The following is a 25,857-nucleotide window of genomic DNA, read 5'->3' on the forward strand; positions in this document are numbered from 1 at the left end:
ACAATGCTACCTTATATAATGTTACTTACCCTACATTATTCATCTCATATGCATATGTAGATACTGTACTCTATATCATCGACTGCATCCTTATGTAATACATGTATCACTAGCCACTTTAACTATGCCACTTTGTTTACATACTCATCTCATATGTATATACTGTACTCGATACCATCCACTGTATCTTGCCTATGCTGCTCTGTACCATCACTCATTCATATATCTTTATGTACATATTCTTTATCCCCTTACACTGTGTATAAGAGAGTAGTTTTGAAATTGTTAGTTAGATTACTTGTTGGTTATTACTGCATTGTCGGAACTAGAAGCACAAGCATTTTGCTACACTCGCATTAACATCTGCTAACCATGTGTATGTGACAAATAAAATTTGATTTGATTTTGATGCTGCTACCACCATGCTTCACAGTAGGGATGGTCAAAGGTTTCCTCCAGACGTGATACTTGGCATTCAGGCCAAAGAGTTCATGCCAATCTTGCTTTCACCAGACCAGGGAATCTTGTTTCTCATGGTCTGAGTCCTTTAGGTGCCTTTTGGCAAACTTCAAGCGGACTGTCATGTGCCTTTTACTGAGGAGTGGCTTCCGTTTGGCCACTCTACCATAAAGGCCTGATTGGTGGAGGGCTGCAGATGTTTGTTCTTCTGGAAGGTTCTCCCATCTCCACACTGGAGCTCTGTCAGAGTGACCATCGGGTTCTTGGTCACCTCTCTGACCAAGACCCTTCTCCCCCGATAGCTCAGTTAGACCAGGCAGCCAGCTCTAGGAAAAGTCTTGGTAGTTCCAAACATCTTCCATTTAAGAATGATTGAGGCCATTATGTTGTTGGGGACCTTCAATGTTGCATACATTTTTTGGTACCCTACCCCAGATCTGTGCCTTGACACAATCCTGTCTCAGAGCTTTATGGCAAATTCCTTCGACCTCATAGCTTGGTTTTTGCTCTGACATGCACTGTCAACTGTGTGACCTTATATAGACAGGTGTGCGCCTTTCCAAATCATGTTCAATAAATTGAATTTACCACAGGTGGTCTCCAATCAAGTTGTAGAAACATCTCAAGGATGATCAACGGAAACAGGAAGCACCTGAGCAGAATTTCGAATCTCATGGTAAAGGGTCTGGGGACAATAAAAGGCCACTCTAAAACTATGCACAGTTTTGTCACACAACACAGATGTCTCAAGTTGAGGGAGCGTGCAATTGCCATGCTGACTACAGGAATGTCCACCAGAGATGTTGCCAGATAATTGAATGTGAATTTCTCTACCAAATGTCATTAGAGATTTTGGCGGTACTTCCAACTGGCCTCACAACCGCAGACCACATGTATGGTGTTGTGTGGGCAAGCGGTTTGCTGATGTCAATGTTGTGAACATGGTGACCGTGGGGTTATGGGCAGGCATAAGCTACGGATAATTGCATTTATCGATGGCAATTTGAATGCACAGTGATACCGTGACGAGATCCTGAGGACCATCCACTATCACCTCATGTTTCAGCATGATAATGCACGGCCCATTGTGGCAAGGATCTGTACACAATTTCTGGAAGCTGAATATGTCCCAGCTCTTCCATGGCCTGCATACTCACCAGACATGTCACCCATTGAGCATGTTTGGGATGCTCTGGATTGATGTGAATGACAGCTTATTCCAGTTCCCGTCAATATCCAGCAACCTCAAACAGTCATTGAAGAGGAGTGGGACAACATTCCACTGGCCACAATCAACAGCCTGATAACTATATGGGAAGGAGATGTGTCGCGCAGAATGAGGCAAATGGTGGTCACACCAGATACTGACTAGTTTTCTGATCAGCACCCCAAAAAATGTTTTAAGGTACTTGTGACCAACATATGCATATCTGTATTCCCAGTCATGTGAAATCCATAGATTAAGGCCTAATGAATTTATTTCAATTGACAGATGTCCTTATATGAAGTGTAACTCAGTAAAATCTTTGAAATTGTTGCATATTGCGTTTATATTTTTGTTCAGAATACATGAGTCTGTGTGTGAGTACGTGAGTCAGCATGTAAATGGTTGAGTGGCTGTGTCTCCGTGTAACAGCATAGTTGGGGAACACAGGTGCTGTCTGGCACACACAAGGCTTTCTGTATTCACAAAAATCTCTACCATGAGAGGCTAATGCATCAAAGCTCTTCCACAGTAACTAGGGAAATGTCTGGATTCACAGCGCCTCAGAACGGGACTTGACTGGAAATCTGTAGCAGCAGCAGACGAAGCAACCACAGGTTGCAGGTTTTAAAACACAATTACTGTACAAATGGGAATTTACTCAAGTTTATATCAGATGAATTCAAAGCCCAAATCGCTTGCAGCCAATAGGATAGCTGCTGTACCATTTCACCAGGTTAACCTGAAGATCCGCAGATGGCAGCAATAAGGGCACATTAGTATTTATAGCGATAAGGCTAAATTCACATCACGCAGTGATGTCACCTTCCTGAAACCTGAAGTACTACCATGGTTCTGATGGGACGCTAGCAGTGAAGAATTATTCTTCAGTAATGTCCATAGCTTTGTGGAGTTCATTGTGTTTTTGAGAACGCTGGTTCAAATCTCATATTCGCCATGGCAGTGGTGAATCACCTTCTCCAGCTGATGACACCTGCCTTGTCCAACCTCACCTAGAGGTCCTCCACCTCATAGCCTTCCAGGTGGGACTAGGACACGAGCACCTGAGGGTACAATGGAAGCCTTCATTTAGCCTCTGTCCTCCAATCCTTTCCCAATGAGAGTTTAAAAAAAAAAGTGATATGACACTGCAAGTTAAACTGTAGGCTATACATACCTTCACCCATCTTAATGTAAGCGATGAAAGCTGAGGGGTGGTGAAAAAGCTTCCTCAAGTCCCCAACTTTCCCACCCCTTGCATGGCCATAGACTCCCTATTGTGGGGTGAACGTGCCCAGGTGTGCTCCTGCAGCTGGTTCATTAGTTAAATGGACATTCCATCAAGCGTTTAAGTGGCATGGTACAAGATGAACGACCACATTGGAAAAATAATAATGAGTTTGAAGAGCAAGATGGAGGAGGACTGAACAGTGACAAGGTAATGGAAATAATTGTCAAGTGGGCTACCCATGGATGCCAGTATCCTGTAAAGGGTTAACTCTGCAATGGTCAAGCTCAAGGACCCAGATGTATAACCTGCATTGTGGCCATATTATTTTCTCAGTAAACAAGGTGTACCTTGTTTACTTGGAGGTGTACCTGTGGATGTATTTCAAGGCCCACGTTCAAACTCAGTGCCTCTTTGCTTGACATCATGGGAAAATCAAAAGAAATCAGCCAAGACCTCAGAAAAAAATGGTAGACCTCCACAAGTCTGGTTCATCCTTGGGTGCAATTTCCAAACTCCTGAAGGTACCAGGTTCATCTGTACAAACAATAGTACGCTAGTATAAACACCATGGGACCACACAGCCATCATACCGCTCAGGTAGGAGACACGTTATGTCTCCTAGAGATAAACGTACTTTGGTGCGAAAAGTGCAAATCAATCCCAGAACAACAGCAAAGGACCTTGTGAAGATTCTGGAGGAAACATGTACAAAAGTATCTATATCCACAGTAAAACGAGCCCTATATTGACATAACCTGAAAGGCTGTTCAGCAAGGAAGAAGCCACTGCTCCAAAACCGCCCAAAAAAGCCAGACTACGGTTTGCAACTGCACATGGGGACAAAGATCGTACTTTTTAGAGAAATGTCCTCTGGTCTGATGAAACAAAAATTGAACTGTTTGATTAGAATGACCATCGTTATGTTTGGAGGGAAAAGGGCGAGGCTTGCAAGCCGAAAAACATCATCCCAACCGTGAAGCACGGGGGTGGCAGCATCATGTTGTGGGGGTGCTTTGCTGCAGGAGGGACTGATGCACTTCACAATATAGATGGCATCATGAGGATGGACTATTATGTGGATATATTGAAGCAACATCTCAAGTTAAAGCTTGGTCGCAAATGGGTCTTCCAAATGGACAATGACCCAAAGCATACTTCCAAAGTTGTGGCAAAATGGCTTAAGGACAACAAAGTCAAGGTATTGGGGTGGCCATCACAAAGCCCTGACGTCAATCCTATAGAACATTTGTGGGCAGAACTGAAAAAGTGTGTGCGAGCAAACCTGACTCAGTTACACCAGCTGTCAGGAGGAATGGGCCAAAATTCACCCAATTTATTGTGGGAAGTTTGTGGAAGGCTATCCAAAACATTTGACCCAAGTTAAACTATTTAAAGGCAATGCTACCAAATACTAATTGAGTGTATGCAAACTTCTGACCCACTGGGAATGTAATGAAAGAAAGAAATAATAAATACATCTCTCTACTATTATTCTGACATTTCATATTCTTAAAATAAAGTGGTGATCTTAACTGACCTAAGACAGGGAATATTTACTAGGGTTAAATGTCAGGAATTGTGAAAATGTATTTGGCTAAGGTGTATGTAAACTTTCGACTACAACTGTATACTGCTCCCCATTCACTCTTACTGGACTAAATACACACAAAACACAAACAAACACAGACACACCAAAAGGTTAAAGGACTTAAAGGGTTGGAGCTGATGGTGAGGTTGGTCAACAGAGGACGTTATGTTAGAGGGAGGGAGAGATGAAAGAGGAGTATCTACTTACCAGAGTCTGCCTCTGTGGGTTTGGCTGAGAGGGCGACATGGAGCTCTGAAGCACCCATTAGCATGAGAGAGAGAGATTGAGAGTGGGATGCAGATAGAGAGAGAAAGCACCTACACAGGGGAACATAGAGCTATCCTCTACTACTGATCAACAAACATACCAGCACATAATATAAACCTTCCAAAACCTCAGTTACCAACTGCATATAATGTAACGTATAATGGGCTCCCGATCGAAGCAGTGGTCTAAGGCACTGCATCTCAGTGCTAGAGGTGTCACTACAGACCCTGGTTTGATTCCAGGCTGTATCACAGCGGTCTAAGGCACTGCATCTCAGTGCTAGAGGTGTCACTACAGACCCTGGTTTGATTCCAGGCTGTATCACAGCGGTCTAAGGCACTGCATCTCAGTGCTAGAGGTGTCACTACAGACCCTGGTTTGATTCTAAGGCCAGTCACTACAGACCCTGATTCCAGACTATCACTACAGCTGGTCTAAGGCACTGCATCTCAGTGCTAGAGGTGTCACTACAGACCCTGGTTTGATTCCAGGCTGTATCACAGCGGTCTAAGGCACTGCATCTCAGTGCTAGAGATGTCACTACAGACCCTGGTTTGATTCCAGGCTGCATCACAGCGGTCTAAGGCACTGCATCTCAGTGCTGGAGGTGTCACTACAGACCCTGGTTTGATTCCAGGCTGTATCACAGCGGTCTAAGGCACTGCATCTCAGTGCTAGAGGTGTCACTACAGACCCTGATTCCATTCCAGGCTGTATCACAACCGGCCATGATTGGGTGTCCCATAGGGCGGCACACAATTGGCCCAGCGTCGTCCGGGTTTGGCAGGGGTAGGCCGTCATTGTAAATAAGAATTTGTACTTGACTGACTTGCCTAGTTAAATAAAGGTTAAATAACATTTATAAAAACATACTTAGTATGTTCACCTTAAAAATATATAATGTTTTGGATGGAGCAATTCAAACAATGTCAAGGATGACATGAAAACAGTAAGCATATACACTGGTATATTAAACACAGAAACATGTATTTCTGTCCAGCATGTTGAAGTCCTTCACTACCTCGCAGCCCAACTTGGCACCGAGGGAGAGGGCAAACGTGAAGCTGTTGTAGCAGGGGTGAAGCTGTTGTAGCATTAGCAGGGGCAGCCAGGCATCGGTGGGCATCGTCCTCCCACCGTCGGTTGGTTTGTTTGGTTTAGTATTTCAGAGAGAGAGGGCCAGCGCCCCACCTACAGTCCAGTATGGAACACAGATGTCCCATTCACTCACCGGGGGATTAAAAAGCGGAGAGTTTGTTAACACCAAGCACTCGCTTTTCTTTGAGGGCATTGCTAAGCTCAATGTCTCTCTGTATGGCCTTGGGACTTCTCATTAGGGGAGAAAAGCAAGCACCTTTGACTGGGGCTACAGACGACTTCCCTGGATCAAAACATTGGAATGTGTCTCAGAGACACTCATGCACATACACACGACCCCCCACTCGTTCCCAGGCTCTGGTGGGGTTTCTAGGTCGAGGGGACTGTGCTGATAGCAGGGGAACTACAGCAGGAGTGATGCCAACTGCCTTGTAAACGCTGTTGCCTTAGTTCAATATGCCACCTGGGGAGGCCTCAGGATGAGGCAGATATGGACTTTGACGTATGTTTCACATGAACTTGTCTTCTCAGCCATCACATTTAATACACCAAAATCAATGAACGGCTAGATGGATGGATAGGTGGATTGATGTCACCGATGTACTCCAACCAACATGCTACCAGCAAGTTTCACATCTTCTACACACAAAAGCCTCACAATGTGGCCCAGGGGGTAACAGCTTACCTGCACCAGTGCAACTGGACTGGCCAAGTGGTCATGTTTACATGGAATATTCATTTCACATTTGCTCTTTAATGCTTGGCTGCCTAAGCCTGTGATGAAGCCTGTTCCAAAATGGACATGCTCCAATACCAGTTGGACTGGGTCCTCGCAGTGCCAAGCTGTGTGGTGCCCTCTCTGTTTGCCCGCTGACACCCACGTCAACCATCCCATCCTGAGGAAAGCTAAATGTTTGTGTGGCGCTGCGATACACGCCAAGACACGGTAAAGGTACAAGGCTAGGTTGACCACAGGACGTCCAGAGCATTCCGCGAGGAAACACGCAGCGAGAGGCCTTTACCTTTCAACAGGAAAAATAACACTCTGGTGTAGCTCTGTGTAACAACATACAGTTAAAAGAGGGCAACCTTGTTTTCCCATTAGAAACAATAGTTGTTTAAATGTAAATGTTTTCTTTATTAGACTGCCAAGCCAGCTTGAATTGCGCTCGGACATAAATTAATTTTGAAGAGATCGATTTTGGCTAGCGTCTTTGCTGTTCACTCAGATTGGTGAACAACAGCATACAGTGTAATCTCATGCTCCACTTTCTCAAGACAGCTGCCGCTATAGGGGAGAATTTAATGCACAGGCAAGTTTGGCTGCGATTTTATGGGTTTCAAATTGTGGTAACCAAAAGAAAATACTTCTCCTCCATCTTTAGGACAGATGTTTGGCCCCAGATCAGCCTTGAAGTTTGGCCTAGTTCAGCCTTGATGTTTGGCCCAGTTCAGCCTAGATCAGTGTCATACAAGATCTACTCTAGTGCTGTGCAGTTTCTGCACAATTATTATTATTTTTTAACACTTTTTCAGTTCACTTAGAGATTTGAAAATGCTCCCACCAGACAGCCATTTAAATATTCAAGTCATACACATCAACAGTACATGTTGTCTACAGATAGTATTTCCAACCACAACCTGCTGGTCTGAGGTGGCTTGAAAGGTCTCACGGTCACAGACCCTGACTGTTTCTCTTAAATCAGCTGAAATGCATAATATTTCTCCCTGATGAACAAAGTATCTTTCGGTGGCCATTTTGTCTTCGTTGTCAGGGTGGGCGTTGAAAATCCTTTATTTGACCCCTCTGGGATTTCCGCAGCAGATATTTTACGCCAGACAAATGTACAGACAGTAACGAGCTTATTTAGGATTTTTGTTCAGTCAGCCCGCATCCTGAGTATATGTATTGAAGTTGGTTGATGAACAGATCTTCCTGTTTCTATTCAACCTAGTCTCTGCAGAAGGTGGGGGAGGAAGTGATTTCAGACTTCCTTTCTCTCCTGAGGAACGGCTAGACGGGAGAGAAGGTCAAATAAGCAGGCGGGCGAAGTTAAGATGATACAAAGATGTCATTTCTAGGTTGGGTTTCTTTTATCTTCCTCAAATCAACACTAATAGTGAGTAATATCACAGTAATATCACTAATATAATACAATTCCCTCTCCATGTACGTAATTGATCAAATGGGCCTATACATCTAACTTAGTATACTGGTGTAAGATTATTTAATGAGTTGTTATTTAAAATCAGCTTCCCTGTAGGCTATTCTGATTGGATAGTGCAGTGCCTACCGGGTAACTCTACTGATGTCATCTACTATAACTCAACTAATTCCTGTATTGCTGATCCAGTCACACTGAATCATTCAGTCAGAATGACACAAAACACTCGAACTACACTAGCATAAATCATTGGACTTAATGAGAATAACTACAAGGATCGTATAAAGCTTTTTGGTTTTAAAGAGGCAATTCTAAAATCATCAGGCGGTTTTGGAATGACAATTTAAACACTGGTAGGGCGCTCCCCAATTTTTCCATTGTTCCATATTGAATATAATCATCAAAGGAAGACCTAAGTGACCAGCATTGGGCTTTTATTGTGGAATCTCGTAACAATTTACGAGGCGTAATTACCATTGTTTTCTAATTATGAAATAAATAAAGGAGGCATGGTGGAGGCATTAAACTGGTGGCAGAGGCTTCATAAAAATGTTCTCCATGTTGTCACTTGGTTGACATACCCCTCCTTTAGTTCAAAGACTCAACATAAGCTCAAGGAACGATCATTAGTGTGTGTGTGTGTGTGTGTCTGTGTATGAGAGAGAGAAAGAAAATTAAAGCATACTTAGGGGGGTTTGTTTTGAAAGGCCTATCCTCACTCAATGGTGCATTGTGGGTACTGGGGTGCAGGGGAAAAGGTAGCATTGTGGTGAAAAAGGAGGGAAAAGTTTACATCATCCTGCTTGAGACATTACTGCAGTTAGGATGGGTCTGTGAGAGAGAGGAAAAAAACAGCAGGAGGGAGGACCTCTTGATACTGTTTGATGGAAAACCTGTTAAGGGCTTTGGTTTACTAAATGGTTCCCAGCAGCATCCAGGGCATGGAAAGAACGTGTGGAGCAATGATCTGAGGTCCTCTTTGTCCTTCTGGACAATTCCACAGGGCAAGGCATTGTGAGTGCTCAACTTTTGTTGAACCAGAGGAAGATGGCAATTCCCCCCTCAAACATCTTGTAAGGGTTCCTGCAAGGGTTTCTTCCTTATTTTCCATAGCAAAGATAACCTAGATTGTTAGGGTTTCATATGCTTATCACTATAGGAGCTGGGTGGAATAAGATCAAATCTAAAAAAAATAAAAGGTATGGGAGAAATATAGTGCCACTTGCAAAATGTGCAATGTACAGTACTTATGAATGCTGTTCGCAGAGTGCTCGTCATTGAATCCTGAATACATTCTGTCTAGAAAACCAGCCCATCCCTTCTAAACAGCTTTGAGTCTATGATAAAGTACCATAACATGTCACAACACTCAAAACGTCACTGAGCCCACTGTATCTAAGTGACATAATAAGGAGTGGACTTGAGTTAGACTAATCACTTAACGAAGATGCAATTTGTGTTGTTGGTTTGTTTACAGACTCACTCTGCGGTCATTAGGACAGTTGCTATGGTGATGCCACTGGCACTTTGCTTGAATTCCCCAAGAGGAGTAGAGAACATTATTTTTTTCATAAAATGACAGAAGACATTAGCACAGATGTTTCTCCTCAAATGTGCTATGTAAACCAACAGAGATCTATGCTTCACGTCATGCACATTTCATTTCCAGTAGGGTGTAACACACATACTACCTACTCATTGCTACTTATTCTTGGGTATTGGTAGATTGTCAAAAATTATATATGTAAAAAGATGACTGTGGGTAAAAGAAGAACAATAGTCTATACATTTACGAGTGCACCTGATAAATGTGTCTGTTTTCTGCATTTCGCAGCTATAGTTTACAACATTATAGCCTGCAGTAGGGTGGATTTGGGACTGGCAGTTACCATGGTCCCGTAATTCTCAGATCCCCTTTGCTTCCAGTCATTAGTGACACCTGGTGTTGTCATCTGGAATGATGTCACTCAGTAACAAGATGTACCCAAACACAACCAAATCTGTAACAGACATAGGCCTCACTGTATTTCATCATTCACAAAATGCATTTGCAACAAAATGTATGACCATACAAAAAAATAATGGTACAGGTCTCCCACCTGTACCATGTACATATTAGTAATTTAGCAGACGCTCTTATCCAGAGCAATTTACAGTAGTGAGTGAATCCATTTTTATACTTTTTCCCCATACTGATCCCCCTTGGGAATCAAACCCACAATCCTGGCATTGCGAGCGCTATGCTCTACCAACTGAGCTACACGGTACCACACAGACAGACATAATTACCAAAGGACTTCAATCATGGCATGTGATATTAATTGTACAGAGTTACTGTATATCCCAGCTAGAACAAAATGTTCAAAAACAAACTTACACAGAACAGAAAGAAAACATTGTGGTAACTTTCTGTGAATCAAATTTATTTGGGATGGCTCTTTGCCTCTACCAGCTTTCTCCTCACATGGGGTACAGAAGAAAACCAATGAAGGTGGTTTGTAGGTCATAACCAATGACATGTGTCCTGCTAATTAAGAAAGCATAGATCTGTTCCTCAAACTCAACAACACGGTAACTCCGTTGGTCACCCATCTTCCCTGCCAGGAGCACTGTGATCATACACACCAGCAACGGCAACTCAGTCCTTCATCAAGTGCACATTCATTATGTAGTCATTGTGTTTGAAGCAGCTTAAGGTAAAGCAATAGATTCCTCTCACTGGTGCTCTGAAGTTGCCTATCTCAGTGGGAAGTGTTGAGAGATTAGGATTGGCATGCATACGTGTCCACACACTCACAAACATACACAAAGGTTAGCGGAGACTGCATTTATGGTAAACGCTGCAATGAGACGAGCTTCAATGCCATACAACACTCCATCTGTGGTCTCCAACTGCTCTTAAATGCAAGTAAAACTAAATGTATGCTCTTCAACCGATCGCTGCCCGCACCTGCCCGCCCGTCTAGCATCAGTACTCTGGACGGTTCTGATGTAGGTATTTGTAGTTGTCCACATATTCTAGGTGTCTGGTTAGACTGTAAACTATCCTTCCAGATTCACATCAAAGCATCTCCAATCCAAAATTAAATCTAGAATCGGCTTCCCATTTCGCAACAAAGCATCCTTCACTCATGCTGCCAAACATACCCTCGTAAAACTGACCATCCTACCGATCCTCGACTTCGGCGATGTCATTTACAAAATAGCCTCCAACACTCTACTCAGCAGATTGGATGCAGTCTATCACAGTGCCATCCATTTTGTCACCAAAGCCCCATATACTACCCACCACTGCGACCTGTATGCTCTCGTTGGCTGGCCCTCGCTTCATATTCATCACCAAACCCACTGGCTCCAGGTCATCTATAAGTCTTTGCTAGGTAAAGCCCTGCCTTATCTCAGCTCACTGGTCACCATAGCAGCACCCACCCATAGCACACGCTCCAGCAGGTATATCTCACTGGTCACCCTCAAAGCCAATTCCTCCTTTAGCCTCCTTTCCTTCCAGTTCTCTACTGCCAATGACTGGAACGAATTGCAAAAATCATTGAAGCTGGAGTCTTGGAGCAGTTTACAGATTATTGCACCTGTACATAGCCCATCTGTAAATAGCCCACCCAACTACCTCATCCCCATTTTTTTTGTTGCTCATTTGCACCCCAGTATCTCTACTTGCACATTCATCTTCTGCTCATCTATCACTCTAGTGTTTAATTGCTAAATTGTTATTACTTCACCACTATGGCCTATTTAATGCCTTACCTCCCTAATCTTACTTCATTTGCACACACTGTATATAGACTTTTCTATAGTGTTATTGACTGTACGTTTGTTTATTCCATGTGTAACTCTGTGTTGTTTGTGTCGCAATACTTTGCTTTATCTTGGCCAGGTCGCAGTTGTAAATGAGAACTTGTTCTCAACTGGCCTACCTGGTTAAATAAAAGTGAAATAAAATGTCAGCTCAATCTGAAATGAACTGACATTTCTATCACGCAAGCTAACATGTCAGTGATACAGACTGCATTGAGCCCTTATATAAAATGTGTGAGACAATCAATAGGGTTTGACTCTAAATAGATTTTTGTATGAATTATATAAATACTACTGATGATTCCTCGTTCCTTTAGTGGTAGTATGCTTTTATATACATATGTAACTGGGATACATACAATACACTCACATTGATTATTTTTCTTCAACTGGTCCATCTCGTTCACTTGAACTGTAATGAAATGAACACCAATGTTTGAGAACTATTCAAACTTATTCTGACTACTTCTCAGCAAACCCAAAATGACTACATTATCCTACCCTCAGTCTCTCTCTGCAGGGATACCAACTTGGAATCCAACAGCTTCAGCTTCAATTCCAGAACTACAAAAATATAAGGTACATCAATCTATTGTCATGCCCTGACCGTAGAGAGCTTTTTATGTCTCTATTTTGGTTTGGTCAGGGCGTGATTTGGGTGGGCATTCTATGTTCATTTTTCTATGTTTTGTATTTCTCTGTTTTGGCTGGGTATGGTTCTCAATCAGGGACAGCTGTCTATCGTTGTCTCCGATTAGGAGCCATACTTATGCAGCCCTTTTCCCACCTGTTTTTGTGGGAAGTTGTCTTTGTTTGTTGGCACTATAGCCTTTAGCTTCACGGTTGTTTTTTTTTGGATTGTTTTTTTGTTGGAGTCATAATAATAAAAGGAATATGTACGCTCACCACGCTGCACCTTGATCCAGTTCATTCGACAGCCGTGACATCTATTCTAAGACCAATCCCCATTGATAACAACAATTCATCACTTTGAAGTCATAGCCACATTGGTACCTGATATTCAATTTGACATTACCTGCATTGTCATTGTTTAGATGTTATTCTTCATGCTTTGTGTCCTCGGTGGCTTCCAGCTTGGCTTCCATGTCTGCCATCTTAATCTGCATCGCGATGATGTCTTCCAGGGAGATTGTTTTTCCTGCTCGGTTCGTCAAGGGATCGATTAGGACACCCATGTTGTCGAGGGATTCACTAAGGATTTAATTTCCATTGTTGTCCTATGCCTGCACAACATTGGGCCCAATGACTCAGACAAGAGAGCCCAGTCACACAACTACCAAGAGAAGGTTGATGTTTATTGTCAGGAGTCTGTCCTGGAGGAAGAACTGAGTGATTTCCCCTTTGATAGGTCAGCTGCAAAGTCAAAATTGGCTATATTGTAAAAATGAATTAAATGTAAGGTTACACTCTTAGGAAAAACGGTTCTTCGGCTATCCCCATAGGCAAACCCTTTTTGGTTCTTGGTAGAACTCTCAACATTGAACCCAAGGGTTCTACCTGGAACCAAAAAGGGTTCTCCTATGGGGATAGCCAAAGAACGTTTTAGGTTGTAGATCTAACCTTTTTTCTAAGAGTGTCCGTTTAAAATCGAACTATACGACTTTGTGGTTGTGCCAGCTAGTGACCACTCTGCAGCGCTGCCGCCAGAACAAGTTTCATAACGAAAAAATGATAACCTGCACACCAAGACTGCCATTCCGCTATCTGTGTTTTCTTCGCTGTTGCTGTGCCTCAGCTTTTACAGTCCAAGTTCCTGTTTATCATAGATATTTGTCTGAAATTATCTCAGAGTAGTAAGGAAGTATCAGCCCTATTCATCTTTACAGGCAAAATGTCATGTTTTATCAGCTTCATTGGGTTACTGATTCATTTTTTTAATTGTTTAAATTTTTTATTTCACCTTTATTTTACCAGGTAGGCTAGTTGAGAACAAGTTCTCATTTGCAACTGCGACCTGGCCAAGATAAAGCATAGTGTGAGCAGACAACACAGAGTTACACATGGAATAAACAATTAACAAGTCAATAACACAGTAGAAAACAAAGGGGGGAGTCTATATACAATGTGTGCAAAAGGCATGAGGAGGTAGGCGAATAATTACAATTTTGCAGATTAACACTGGAGTGATAAATGATCAGATGGTCATGTACAGGTAGAGATATTGGTGTGCAAAAGAGCAGAAAAGTAAATAAATAAAAACAGTATGGGGATGAGGTAGGTGAAAATGGGTGGGCTATTTACCGATAGACTATGTACAGCTGCAGCGATCGGTTAGCTGCTCAGATAGCTGATGTTTGAAGTTGGTGAGGGAGATAAAAGTCTCCAACTTCAGCGATTTTTGCAATTCATTCCAGTCACAGGCAGCAGAGTACTGGAACGAAAGGCGGCCAAATGAGGTGTTGGCTTTAGGGATGATCAGTGAGATACACCTGCTGGAGCGCGTGCTACGGATGGGTGTTGCCATCGTGACCAGTGAACTGAGATAAGGCGGAGCTTTACCTAGCATGGACTTGTAGATGACCTGGAGCCAGTGGGTCTGGCGACGAATATGTAACGAGGGCCAGCCGACTAGAGCATACAGGTCGCAGTGGTGGGTGGTATAAGGTGCTTTAGTGACAAAACGGATGGCACTGTGATAGACTGCATCCAGTTTGCTGAGTAGAGTGTTGGAAGCCATTTTGTAGATGACATCGCCGAAGTCGAGGATCGGTAGGATAGTCAGTTTTACTAGGGTAAGCTTGGCGGCGTGAGTGAAGGAGGCTTTGTTGCGGAATAGAAAGCCGACTCTTTATTTGATTTTCGATTGGAGATGTTTGATATGAGCCTGGAAGGAGAGTTTGCAGTCTAGCCAGACACCTAGGTACTTATAGATGTCCACATATTCAAGGTCGGAACCATCCAGGGTGGTGATGCTAGTCGGGCATGCGGGTGCAGGCAGCGATCGGTTGAAAAGCATGCATTTGGTTTTACTAGCGTTTAAGAGCAGTTGGAGGCCACGGAAGGAGTGTTGTATGGCATTGAAGCTTGTTTGGAGGTTAGATCGCACAGTGTCCAATGACGGGCCGAAAGTATATAGAATGGTGTCGTCTGCGTAGAGGTGGATCAGGGAATCGCCCGCAGCAAGAGCAACATCATTGATATATACAGAGAAAAGAGTCGGCCCGAGAATTGAACCCTGTGGCACCCCCATAGAGACTGCCAGAGGACCGGACAGCATGCCCTCCGATTTGACACACTGAACTCTGTCTGCAAAGTAATTGGTGAACCAGGCAAGGCAGTCATCCGAAAAACCGAGGCTACTGAGTCTGCCGATAAGAATATGGTGATTGACAGAGTCGAAAGCCTTAGCACGGTCAATGAAGACGGCTGCACAGTACTGTCTTTTATCGATGGCGGTTATGATATCGTTTAGTACCTTGAGTGTGGCTGAGGTGCACACGTGACCGGCTCGGAAACCAGATTGCACAGCGGAGAAGGTACGGTGGGATTCGAGATGTGGGATAATCATGTTTGAACCGTTGATCCTTTATTGAAGTTATAGCACGTTTGATTTTTTGATTGTGAGTACAATAAAATCAACATAAAGAGATCATATAAAGGAAAACAGAAGAAAACGGAATACATTTACAGAGGTTTTCAGGGGAGTGTGCTTAGTCCACTGACGGCCACCCCCAGGTGGTGAAGGTAGGCAACAACACATCCGCCACGCTGACCATCAACACAGGGGCCCATCAGGCATGTGTGCTTAGTCCCCTCCTGTACTCCCCGTTCACCCACGACTGCGTGGCCATGCACATCACTGACAACGAGCCTATGGTGAGTTCAGACCTGGTAGTGTGGTACCAGGACAACACATCACTAAGGATCCATCAGGACCAAACACACCAACACAGTTGTGAAGAAGCCACGACAACACCTCAAATCATGAAGAGGGCCCTCCAATCCTCAAAAGGTTCTACAGCTACACCATTGAGAGCATCTTGACTGGTCGGAAGTTTACAAACACTTAAGTTGGAGTCATTAAAACTCGTTTTTCAACCACTCCACAAATTTCTTGTTAACAAACTATAGTTTTGGCAAGTCGGTTAGGACATCTTCTTTGTGCATGACACAAGTAATTCTTCCATCAATTGTTTACAGAGATTATTTCACTGTATCACAATTCTAGTGGGTCAGAAGTTTACCTACACTAAGTTGACTGTGCCTTCAACAGCTTGAAAAATTCCAGAAAATGATGTCATGGCTTTAGAAGCTTCTGATCGGCTAATTGACGTCATTTGAGTCAATTGGAGGTGTACCTGAGGATATATTTCAATTCCTACGTTCAAACTCAGTGCCTCTTTGCTTGACATCATGGGAAAATCAAAAGAAATCAGCCAAAACAATTGTAGACCTCCACAAGTCTGGTTCATCCTTGGGAGCAATTTCCAAATGCCTGAAGGTACCACGTTCATCTGTACAAACAATAGTACTCAAGTATAAACACCATGGGACCACGCAGCCGTCATACCGCTCAGGAAGGAGACGCGTTCTGTCTCCTAGAGATAAAAGTACTTTGGTGTGAAAAGTGAAAATCAATCCCAGAACAACAGCAAAAGACCTTGTGAAGATACTGGAGGAAACATGTACAAAAGTATCTATATCCACAGTAAAACATGTCCTATATTGACATAACCTGAAAGGCCGTTCAGCAAGGAAGCTCCAAAACCGCCATAAAAATGCCAGACTACGGTTTGCAAGTACACATGGGGACAAAGATCGTACTTTTGGAGAAATTTCCTCTGGTCTGATGAAACAAAAATAGAACTGTTTGGCCATAATGACCAGCATTATGTTTGGAGGAAAAAGGGCTTGCAAGCCGAAGAACAACATTCCAACCATGAAGCACGGGGGTGGCAGCATCATGTTGTGGGGGTGCTTTGCTGCAGGAGGGACTGGTGCACTTCACAAAATAGATGGCATCAAGAGGAAGGAAAATGATGTGGATTCATTGGTCACCGTGCCATCATACAAGTTCCTGGCCAGAGGGGGCAACATCATTGGTCACCATGCCATCATACAAGTTCCTGGCCAGAAGGGGCAACATCATTGGTCACCATGCCATCATACAAGTTCCTGGCCAGAAGGGGCAACATCATTGGGGGCAACATCATTGGTCACCATGCCATCATACAAGTTCCTGGCCAGAGGGGGCAACATCATTGGTCACCGTGCCATCATACAAGTTCCTGGCCAGACGGGGCAACATCATTGGTCACCGTGCCATCATACAAGTTCCTGGCCAGAGGTGGCAACGTCACCCTATGTGCAGCCATCAGCAATCGTGGCGTCCTCCACCGCCATGTCAAAGTGGGTCCATGCAACACGGCACAACTCCTTCAATTTCTAGATCAGCTGCATAATAACATTCCTCAACAGGAAGGGGAGCAGGGCAACCAGAGCAAGCCCAAGATGTTGTCATTTGGGATTAAGGGAGTTTCCATTGGTCTGCTCTGGTTGGCGCCTTGTTCAATGACCACCCCAGGTTCACAGTTCTTACTTTGCCAGCATATTCCCCATTTCTGAATCCGATTGAGGAATTTCTCTCAGCATGGCGGTGGAGAGTGTATGACAGCAACCCCTACGCACAGCAAAACCTCCTGGACGTAATGGTGGACACCTGTGGTGGGTGATGTGTCCGTGGAGTCTATCCAGGGTTTTCTAAGGCACACAAGGGCATTTTTCCCACACTGCCTGGCAAGAGAAAACAATGTATGACGTTGATGAGATATGACCTGACCCAGACCTGAGACGCTGAGTAACCTGTACATTTGGAAATATAGCTTTTGGAAATTGCGTGTTTTACTATGCATGGACTCTTCTTACATGTTTCGTCAGTGTAACATTTCAAAGGTCAGGTTTTTGACCAAAACAGCATATCCAGTAGTATTCCCTTATCCACTAATGTAAGAGGTATTTATTACAGTACTGTTTAAGTTCTCTCGCCAGGGTGTTCCTGAAAGGGTTATCTGGATAGTCAGTGCTGTGATTTTACAAAGTTTCAAATTATTTCTCTGAAAAGCTATTCTAAACATTTTCGTAGCAGTGTTTTGAATGAATCCCTCCAGTGTGTAACAAACAGTCATGTAGTCTGCATTTGACCGCTTGTGTGTGTTGTCTGAGGGCAAAGTTTGAATTGGGACCCAGAAGTTAGATGGTTGTACCGTTGGGTGAGTTTTTAAAATTGTGTGTGAAGATTTGAGAAAATAGTGAGTAGTTCCAGGAATTGTGTTTAAGCTATTATTATGCGTTTTCCTTAAAACATTAACCTTTAAAGAGATACTCTTGCACGTATTAAACCCATATAATGATGTATATGCATCCTTCCTTACATATCATCTAGAATTATACTGAAAAATATCAAACGCAACAATTTTAAAGATTTTACTGAGTTACAGTTCATATGAGGAAAACAGTCAATTGAAATAAATGCATTAGACCCTAATCTATGGATGTCACATTACTGGGAATACAGATATGCATCGGTTGGTAACAGATACATTTATTTAAAAAAAAAATTAAAAAAAATTTAAAAAAAAAATTGGGCCTCACAATGGATCTCGTCACTGTATTTTTGTGCATTGAAATTGCCATCTATAAAATGCAATTGTGTTCATTATCCGTAGCATGCCAATATCATAACCCCACCGACACCATAAGACACTGTTCACAACATTGACATCGGCAAACTGCTCGCCCACACGACGCGGTTGTGAGGCCGGTTGGACATACTGCAAAATTCTCTAAAACAACGTTTTAGATTTAAGGGGTCTCCAACACCATAACATTGCCACCTGCAACAGATGACAGATGCAAAAATTAAACAATATGTTTTCACAAGCTGAATGGCCATGATGTGCTAAACCATTTTGACAGCAAAGCAGAATTAAAGAGAGGTGGTTAACAGTGCAGTCTTATTGTTCTCAGCCACACTTACTGTACAACCAAGCAAGGCTGCTTTGCACTTCACCATGACATCACTTCCCTGCCATTGACAGAGTGGAAAAAAATGACTACATCAGCTCAATAAAACATAGGGTTAAATATGATCATTGCATTCTAAGTAAATATATCACATTAACCTCAGGGCTTTTGGATAAAGGGAAACTTTGAAAAACTATTAAAAATAAAAAGGTCATGGAAATTCATGATACTTACCACAAGTAAGTGTTTGAGGTCATGTAAATAGTAAAGTGTGTTGCTTGAGCGCAAATGACACAACGGCCCTTTGTTGCTGGTTTTATTGCAATGTGTAGATTAGATTTCTTGTGAAAATTCCACATGCAAATTGTTATGAACTCTTAAACTTGGGGTAAGGCCACACACAACTTGAGATCAGAGTTCGAAGCCTGTACTAGTAAATGAGGTAACTCTAGAACCATATATGGAAGAGCAGTTTGTTTTGGGAATAGAGGAATAGTTGCCGGTTTGAATCCCAGGGCTCATGATGAAGAACCTGGGAGAGTAAGCTGGCAATGGGAGGGTTGCTGGCATCAGAACCTCAGGTGCCACTGACTGTCATTGTGCCCTTTAAGCAAGGCACTTAACCCCAAACTTGCTCTGCAGCTGCCTCTGTGCTGCTTCCAGCCTCATGTGTGTGTGTGTGTGTGTGTGTGTGTGTGTGTGTGTGGGGTCCGGGTGTAAGGAATAAAAATAAGACTGCAAAAAGGACTATTTTCTGATAATAAAGTCTCCCATCTTTAAATGATCTAACATTCAGGTGTGCATGTGTTATTAAAGCATGGAGTCTACAATGTAATGATATTATAACCAACACAGCCCTTTCCCTGTGCTGCTTTCTCACAAAATAAATATATACATTCTTGAGTTCATTTTCCTTGCCCTTTTCACAAAGTTATTTCAGTACAAGACGTTTAACATTTAACTCCATTCTTGAAATGAATTCCCACACAGGCAAGTACGGTTCAGACATTTCCCAAGAAGGATCAAAGACATACCCTCATTATTGACACTAATGCAGTTGGCAGTCTGTCCCACTAAATTAAGATGCCATTGATTGATGCTTATCATTAGACACAGCTGGAGAGAAAAGTGTGTTAATCTAAATATTGCCACAGTTGGACTCCCAGATGATAATCTTGGTAAGTGTACACACTAACACTGCTGAGGCTTGCCAGCATGAAAATAAACACAATGGTTGAGGGGAGATATAGAATGGTAAGAATTACTGGGGAATTTTCTGTTGGAACTTTCCCCTAGTCTCTTTTTACAACCTTCTCAGAATTACTTAATTCACATGCTCAAACAGCAGCTTGATATATTTTGGTCCACACAGTTAGCAGACCAGTTTTATAGCAATTAAATGAAAATGGAACACCCATAAGTAATTCTTATTGTGGGCAAACACCTCATTTTGTTCCCAAAATAACATTCTGGCTTCCCTGCTGAACCAAAGCTTTTACCCCCTCTGTCTGCCACAAGCCCAGGATATACACCGTCGGAAATTTGAGACAAAATATCCACAGGAAAGTATTATTAAACCAACTTTTCAAAATGCTGATAATGACGGTTTTGTCTCCATCATCGGAGGATTGCGTTGTAAATACATGCACAAGATGTGGTTAACAATAGCAGAGCTTGTGCACCTGTTTACATTACGTGTGCATGCATCACATCAGTACCAGCGTTTTTAAAAGTTGGTTTAATAATGTTTTCCTGTGGATATTTTGGTCTTAAATTTCCGGCTGCATAAGGACGAACCAAGCGTATGTAACGGATGTGAAACGGCTAGCTTAGTTAGCGGTGGTGCGCGCTAAATAGCGTTTCAATCGGTGACGCCACTTGCTCTGAGACCTTGAAGTAGTAGTTCCCCTTGCTCTGCAAGGGCCGCGGCTTTTGTGGAACGATGGGCAACGATGCTTCGTGGGTGACTGTTGTTGATGTGTGCAGAGGGTCCCTGGTTCATGCCCGGGTATGGGCGAGGGGACGGTCTAAAGTTATACTGTTACACATACAACTAGTAGAGTATGTTCAAATGTGATTATATTCAACATTCTGACCTGCAGAGATTGTGAGAGAATGTGTTCTGGGAAGTTTATGCCTCTGTGTCAGACCGAATAGTGATTGCAAATATATACAGTTTCAAAATGCTAATGTAGTTGCATGTCAACATTGGTAAACTGAGGCGCTTCCTCCATTTGCTGCACTGCCACTCTAATCTCCTCCATCAGCAGGCTGTCTTTCTGAGCCGCTCTATTCAATTACCTGGTGTACCTCTCCATACCGTGGTCCCCATCTCTGTCAGGGAGTTAAGGAACAAAATGTCGGTGCACGGCATCCTTGGATGGTTTACCTGAAAATAGAAAGTAGTGGTTTATATCTCTCCAAAGGACAGGAGCTCAGAAGCATTGGATGGCTATGTAATTAGATAAAAGTATGTAATACTAATTTGGTAATGACATTTGACTTAATATGAAAATACTTACTTTGTCCATTTATTACAATAGATGTTTGTCTTTGTCCCTTAACATCTCCCAATCTATTATAAATCAGAGGATGGATGTAGGCAAACAACAACACTTTCCGTGAAGTGCACACTTGTTCACTCCCAATCGTGGAATTAAAAGCATAGGATTGGTGTAAGCATAGGCTTGTGCTTACAGGTGAGTTCCATGTGGGGGTAGTGGACAAGTGCATACTTCAGGGGAAAGGGTGCATAATTGGGTCGCAAGGCCTGATCTAGCAACCCACAATCTGAGAATATATTTAAGGGTTGTTAAATGGGGATTATTATTATATACATTTTTTCAATAGTCCTATTCATCCCTAGCTTTCAATCATCTCAAGTTCCACCTGTAACTCTTCCCCAAGTCATTGCTGTAAAAGAGAATGGTGTGTTCAAGAATACATCTAACGAAGCCGAATGTAGATGAAAGTTGGTGAGTGAAGTCAAGGGAGATGTATCTGACAGCCAAGTCAGACAGCAAGGCTCAGATCAACATGGCAGTGTCAACATACAGTTGAAGTCAGAGGTTAACATACACTTAGGTTGGAGTCATTAAAACTTGTTTTTCAACCACTCCACAAATGAATTGTTAAACTATAGTTTTGGCAAGTCGGTTACGATGTCTACATTGTCCTTGACAAGTATTTTTTCCCAACAATTGGTTACAGACAGATTATTTCACTGTATCACAATTCCAGTGGGTCAGAAGTTTACATGCACTAAGTTGACTGTGCCTTTAAACCTCTAGTGACTCCCCATCCTGCATGAGGGAGCGTAATCATCGACTGACACTAATTAGCATAACGCAACGGATATACATATTCCTAGAAAATATTCCTATTCATCATGAAAATCAAAAGTGAAATATATTGACACACAGCTTAGCCTTTTGTTAATCATCCTGTCATCTCAGATTTTCAAAATATGCTTTACAGCCAAAGCTAGACAAGCATGTGTAAGTTTATCGATAGCCTAGCATAGCATTTTGTCCAGCTAGCAGCAGGTAACTTGATCACGAAAATCAGAAAAGCAATCAAATTAAATCGTTTACCCTTTGATGAGCTTCGGATGTTTTCACTCACGAGACTCCAAGTTAGATAGCCAATGTTCCTTTTTTCCAAAAACATTATTTTTGGAGGCGAAATAGCTGTTTGTTCTTCACGTTTGGCTGAGAAATCGCCCGGAAATTGCAGTCACGAAAACACCGAAAAATATTCCAAATTAGCTCCATAATATCGACCGAAACATGGCAAACATTGTTTATAATCAATCCTCAAGGTGTTTTTCAAATATCTATTCGATAATATATCCATCGGGACAATTGGTTTTTCAGTAGGACCGATTGGAATAATGGCTACCTCTGTATTTTACACGAGAATCACTCTGGGAGCCATCAGGTGATCAGTTGCGCAATGTAGCCGCTTACGGGTATTCTTCAACATAAATGCGTAAACCTACGTCACAATGCTGTAGACACCTTGGGGAATACAGAGAAAAAGTAAATCTGGTTGATAGCCCATTCACTGCTCAATAGGGACGCAGCGCTTTCAAAACATGAGGCACTTCCGGATTGAATTTCTCAGGCTTTCGCCTGCAATATCAGTTCTGTTATACTCAGACAATATTTTTACAGTTTTGGAAACTTTAGAGTGTTTTCAATCCTAAACTTTCAATTATATGCATATTCTAGCATCGTGTCCTGACAAAATATCCCATTTACTACGGGAACGTTATTTTTCCAAAAATGAAAATACTGCCCCCTAGTCACATTAAACAGCTTGGAAATTTCCAGAAAATTATGTCATGGCTTTAGAAGCTTCTGATAGGCTAATTGACATCATTTGAGTCAATTGATGTGTACCTGTGGATGTATATCAAGGCCTACCTTCAAACTAAATGCCTCTTTGCTTGACATCATGGGAAAATCAAAAGAAATCAGCCAAGTCTGGTTCATCCTTGGGAGCAATTTCCAAATGCCTGAAGGTACCACATTCATCTGTACAAACAATAGTATGTAAGTAGAAACACCATGGGACCACGCAGCCGTCATACCACTCAGGAAGGAAACGCGGTCGGTCTCCTAGAGATGAACGTATTTTGGTGCGAAAAGTGCAAATCAATCCCAGAACAACAGCAAAGGACCTTGAAGATGCTGGAGGAAACAGGTACAAAAGTATCTATATCCACAGTAAAACGAGTCCTATATCGACATAACCTTAAAGGCCGCTCAGCAAGGAAGAAGCCACTGCTCCAAACCCACCATAAAAATACCAGACTACGGTTTGCAAGTACACATGGGGACAAAGATGGTACTTTTTGGAGAAATGTCTGATGAAACAAAAATATAACTGAGGGAAAAGGAGGAGGCTTGCAAGCCGAGGAACACCATCCCAACCGTGAAGCACAAGGGTGGCAGCATCATGTTGTGGGGGTGGTTTGCTGCAGGAGGGACTGGTGCACTTCACAAAAGATGGCATCATGAGGATGGACAATTGTGGATATATTGAAGCAACATCAAGACATCAGTCCGTAAGTTAAAGCTTGGTCGCAAATGGGTCTTCCAAATGGACAATGACCCCAAGCATACTTCCAAAGTTGTGGCAAAATGGCTTAAGGTCAACGAAGTCAAGCTATTGGAGTGGCCATCACAAAGCCCTGACCTCAATACTATAGAACATTTGTGGGGAGAACTGAAAAAGCATGTGTGAGCAAGGAGGCCTACAAACCTGACTCAGTTACACCAGCTCTCTCAGGAGGAATGGGTCAAAATTCACCCAACTTATTGTGGTAAGCTTGTGGAAGGCTGCCTGAAAAGATTGACCCAAGTTAAACAATTTAAAAGGAAATTCTACCAAATACTAATTGAGTGTAAGTAAACTTCTAACACACTGGGAATGTGAAGGAATAAAAGCTTAAATAAATCACTACTATTCTGATATTTCACATTCTTAAAATAAAGTGATCTTAACTGACCTAAGACAGGGAATTTTTACTAGGATTATATGTGAGGAATTGTGAAAAACTGAGTTTAAAATGTATTTGGCAAATGTGTATGTAAACTTCCGACTTCAATTGTAGCTGCTACTGTATTTTTATTTTCAAAATAAAGGTTTCCATATCACACTCCCCCAAACGAAAAATAATTAAATGTGTACAATTAATTGGTTAGGTCTCAATTACATTCATTTGCATCCCCTGTAGTTTTAGAATCATGGTAACGTTGCGTCCCTTTTTAGTCACGTCTTTGGTCAGTTTCACGTGAGTCATCTAAAAACATCCTAATAATTGGTTGACAAATAGTGCCTTCTACCAGGTAGGCGATGGCTGCATGGTGCAGTTGGTGAGAAGCAACTTGAAAGCGACTTCATCAGAAACCGCTTGACCTGTGATAATGTTTTATCCCCATAATGCACGTGTCAAACTCATTCTACGGAGGGCAGTGTGAGGGATTTCTCTCCACGGTTATACTTGACTGATGAATTAAGGTCACCAATTAGAAAGGAACTCCTTATCTGGTTGTCAAGGTCTTAATTGAAAGGAAAAAAAAAACTCAGACACTCGGCCCTCCAAGGAATGAGTTTGACACCCCTGGCCTAGACAAACTTGATCTAGTCTAACGCACCCAACATGTTCAGTCAATTTACCGTGTAAAATAAGGGTAAATAAAGACATTGACAGCTTTTTTTAACAGGCTCTCAAACACTAAGAGGAAAGCAGATAAGACAACACACATTCACGTTACCTGTAATTAAGCGTGCACGGAAATTCTTCGAATTTACTGTTGGTAGCCAAACATCTTTATTCATAGCAGTGGTCCACTTTCTTTCGGAAATCTAAAAACTTGAATTGTTTAGTTTGTTGCAGGTCTCAACGAACACCCGTAAACACTGCAACACGACCCTTTCGAGGACATCATCTTGATATTCAAAGTTGAATTCATTTTACCACCGTAGCTGGCGTTCTCTACAACTGTTTGACTGTGCTCACTACAACCAAAATAACAAAAATATGCCTGGGCCGCCACACAACGGTCTGGTAAAGGGTCCAAGATTCCACCCGATTAGACAATCACCCCATTAAAAGGAAATCATTTTACCAATCACACCTTTTAATGGGGTGATTGTCGTCTAATCGGGTGAAGATTTAAAAAGGTCTACAGCGCATGAGCAGTGTGTCACTGTTTCCTGGTTTTGACAATGTAGATACAGTCAAAACTGACCAGAATTTACTTTTCGAAGCAGGTTAGAATTTACGCGGCAGGTTGGGATAATTAACGTAGCAGGTTAGGAACATTTGGTTAAGGTTAGCAAAAAATACATTTTATAAAACTTTATAGACGTCAATTTGACAAACGCATCTAGCCATTTCTTCCCACCAACAGCTAAATACTTCTTCTTAAATTTTTTTTTTTTTTTTTTAATGTTCATTTGCACAAACAACGTTGCACAGAGGCGGTATGCGCAAAGTCAAGTTAAATATATATATATATAAATATATATATATATA

The 25,857-nt window shown here is 42.3% G+C and overlaps 1 long non-coding RNA gene across 1 annotated transcript; it reads right to left on the minus strand.

Moving 5' to 3' along the window:
* Positions 1-18,367: 18,367 nt before the first annotated feature.
* On the minus strand, positions 18,368-25,712 carry LOC112220049. The gene is made up of 4 exons (XR_002948822.2): positions 25,094-25,712; positions 21,111-21,198; positions 18,823-18,870; positions 18,368-18,679 (listed from the first exon to the last, which is right to left on the minus strand). It is a non-coding gene; the product is annotated as an uncharacterized LOC112220049 (long non-coding RNA).
* Positions 25,713-25,857: the final 145 nt, after the last annotated feature.

The sequence above is a fragment of the Oncorhynchus tshawytscha genome, linkage group LG20 (assembly GCF_018296145.1).
Source record: "Oncorhynchus tshawytscha isolate Ot180627B linkage group LG20, Otsh_v2.0, whole genome shotgun sequence".
NCBI classification, from domain to species: domain Eukaryota; kingdom Metazoa; phylum Chordata; class Actinopteri; order Salmoniformes; family Salmonidae; genus Oncorhynchus; species Oncorhynchus tshawytscha.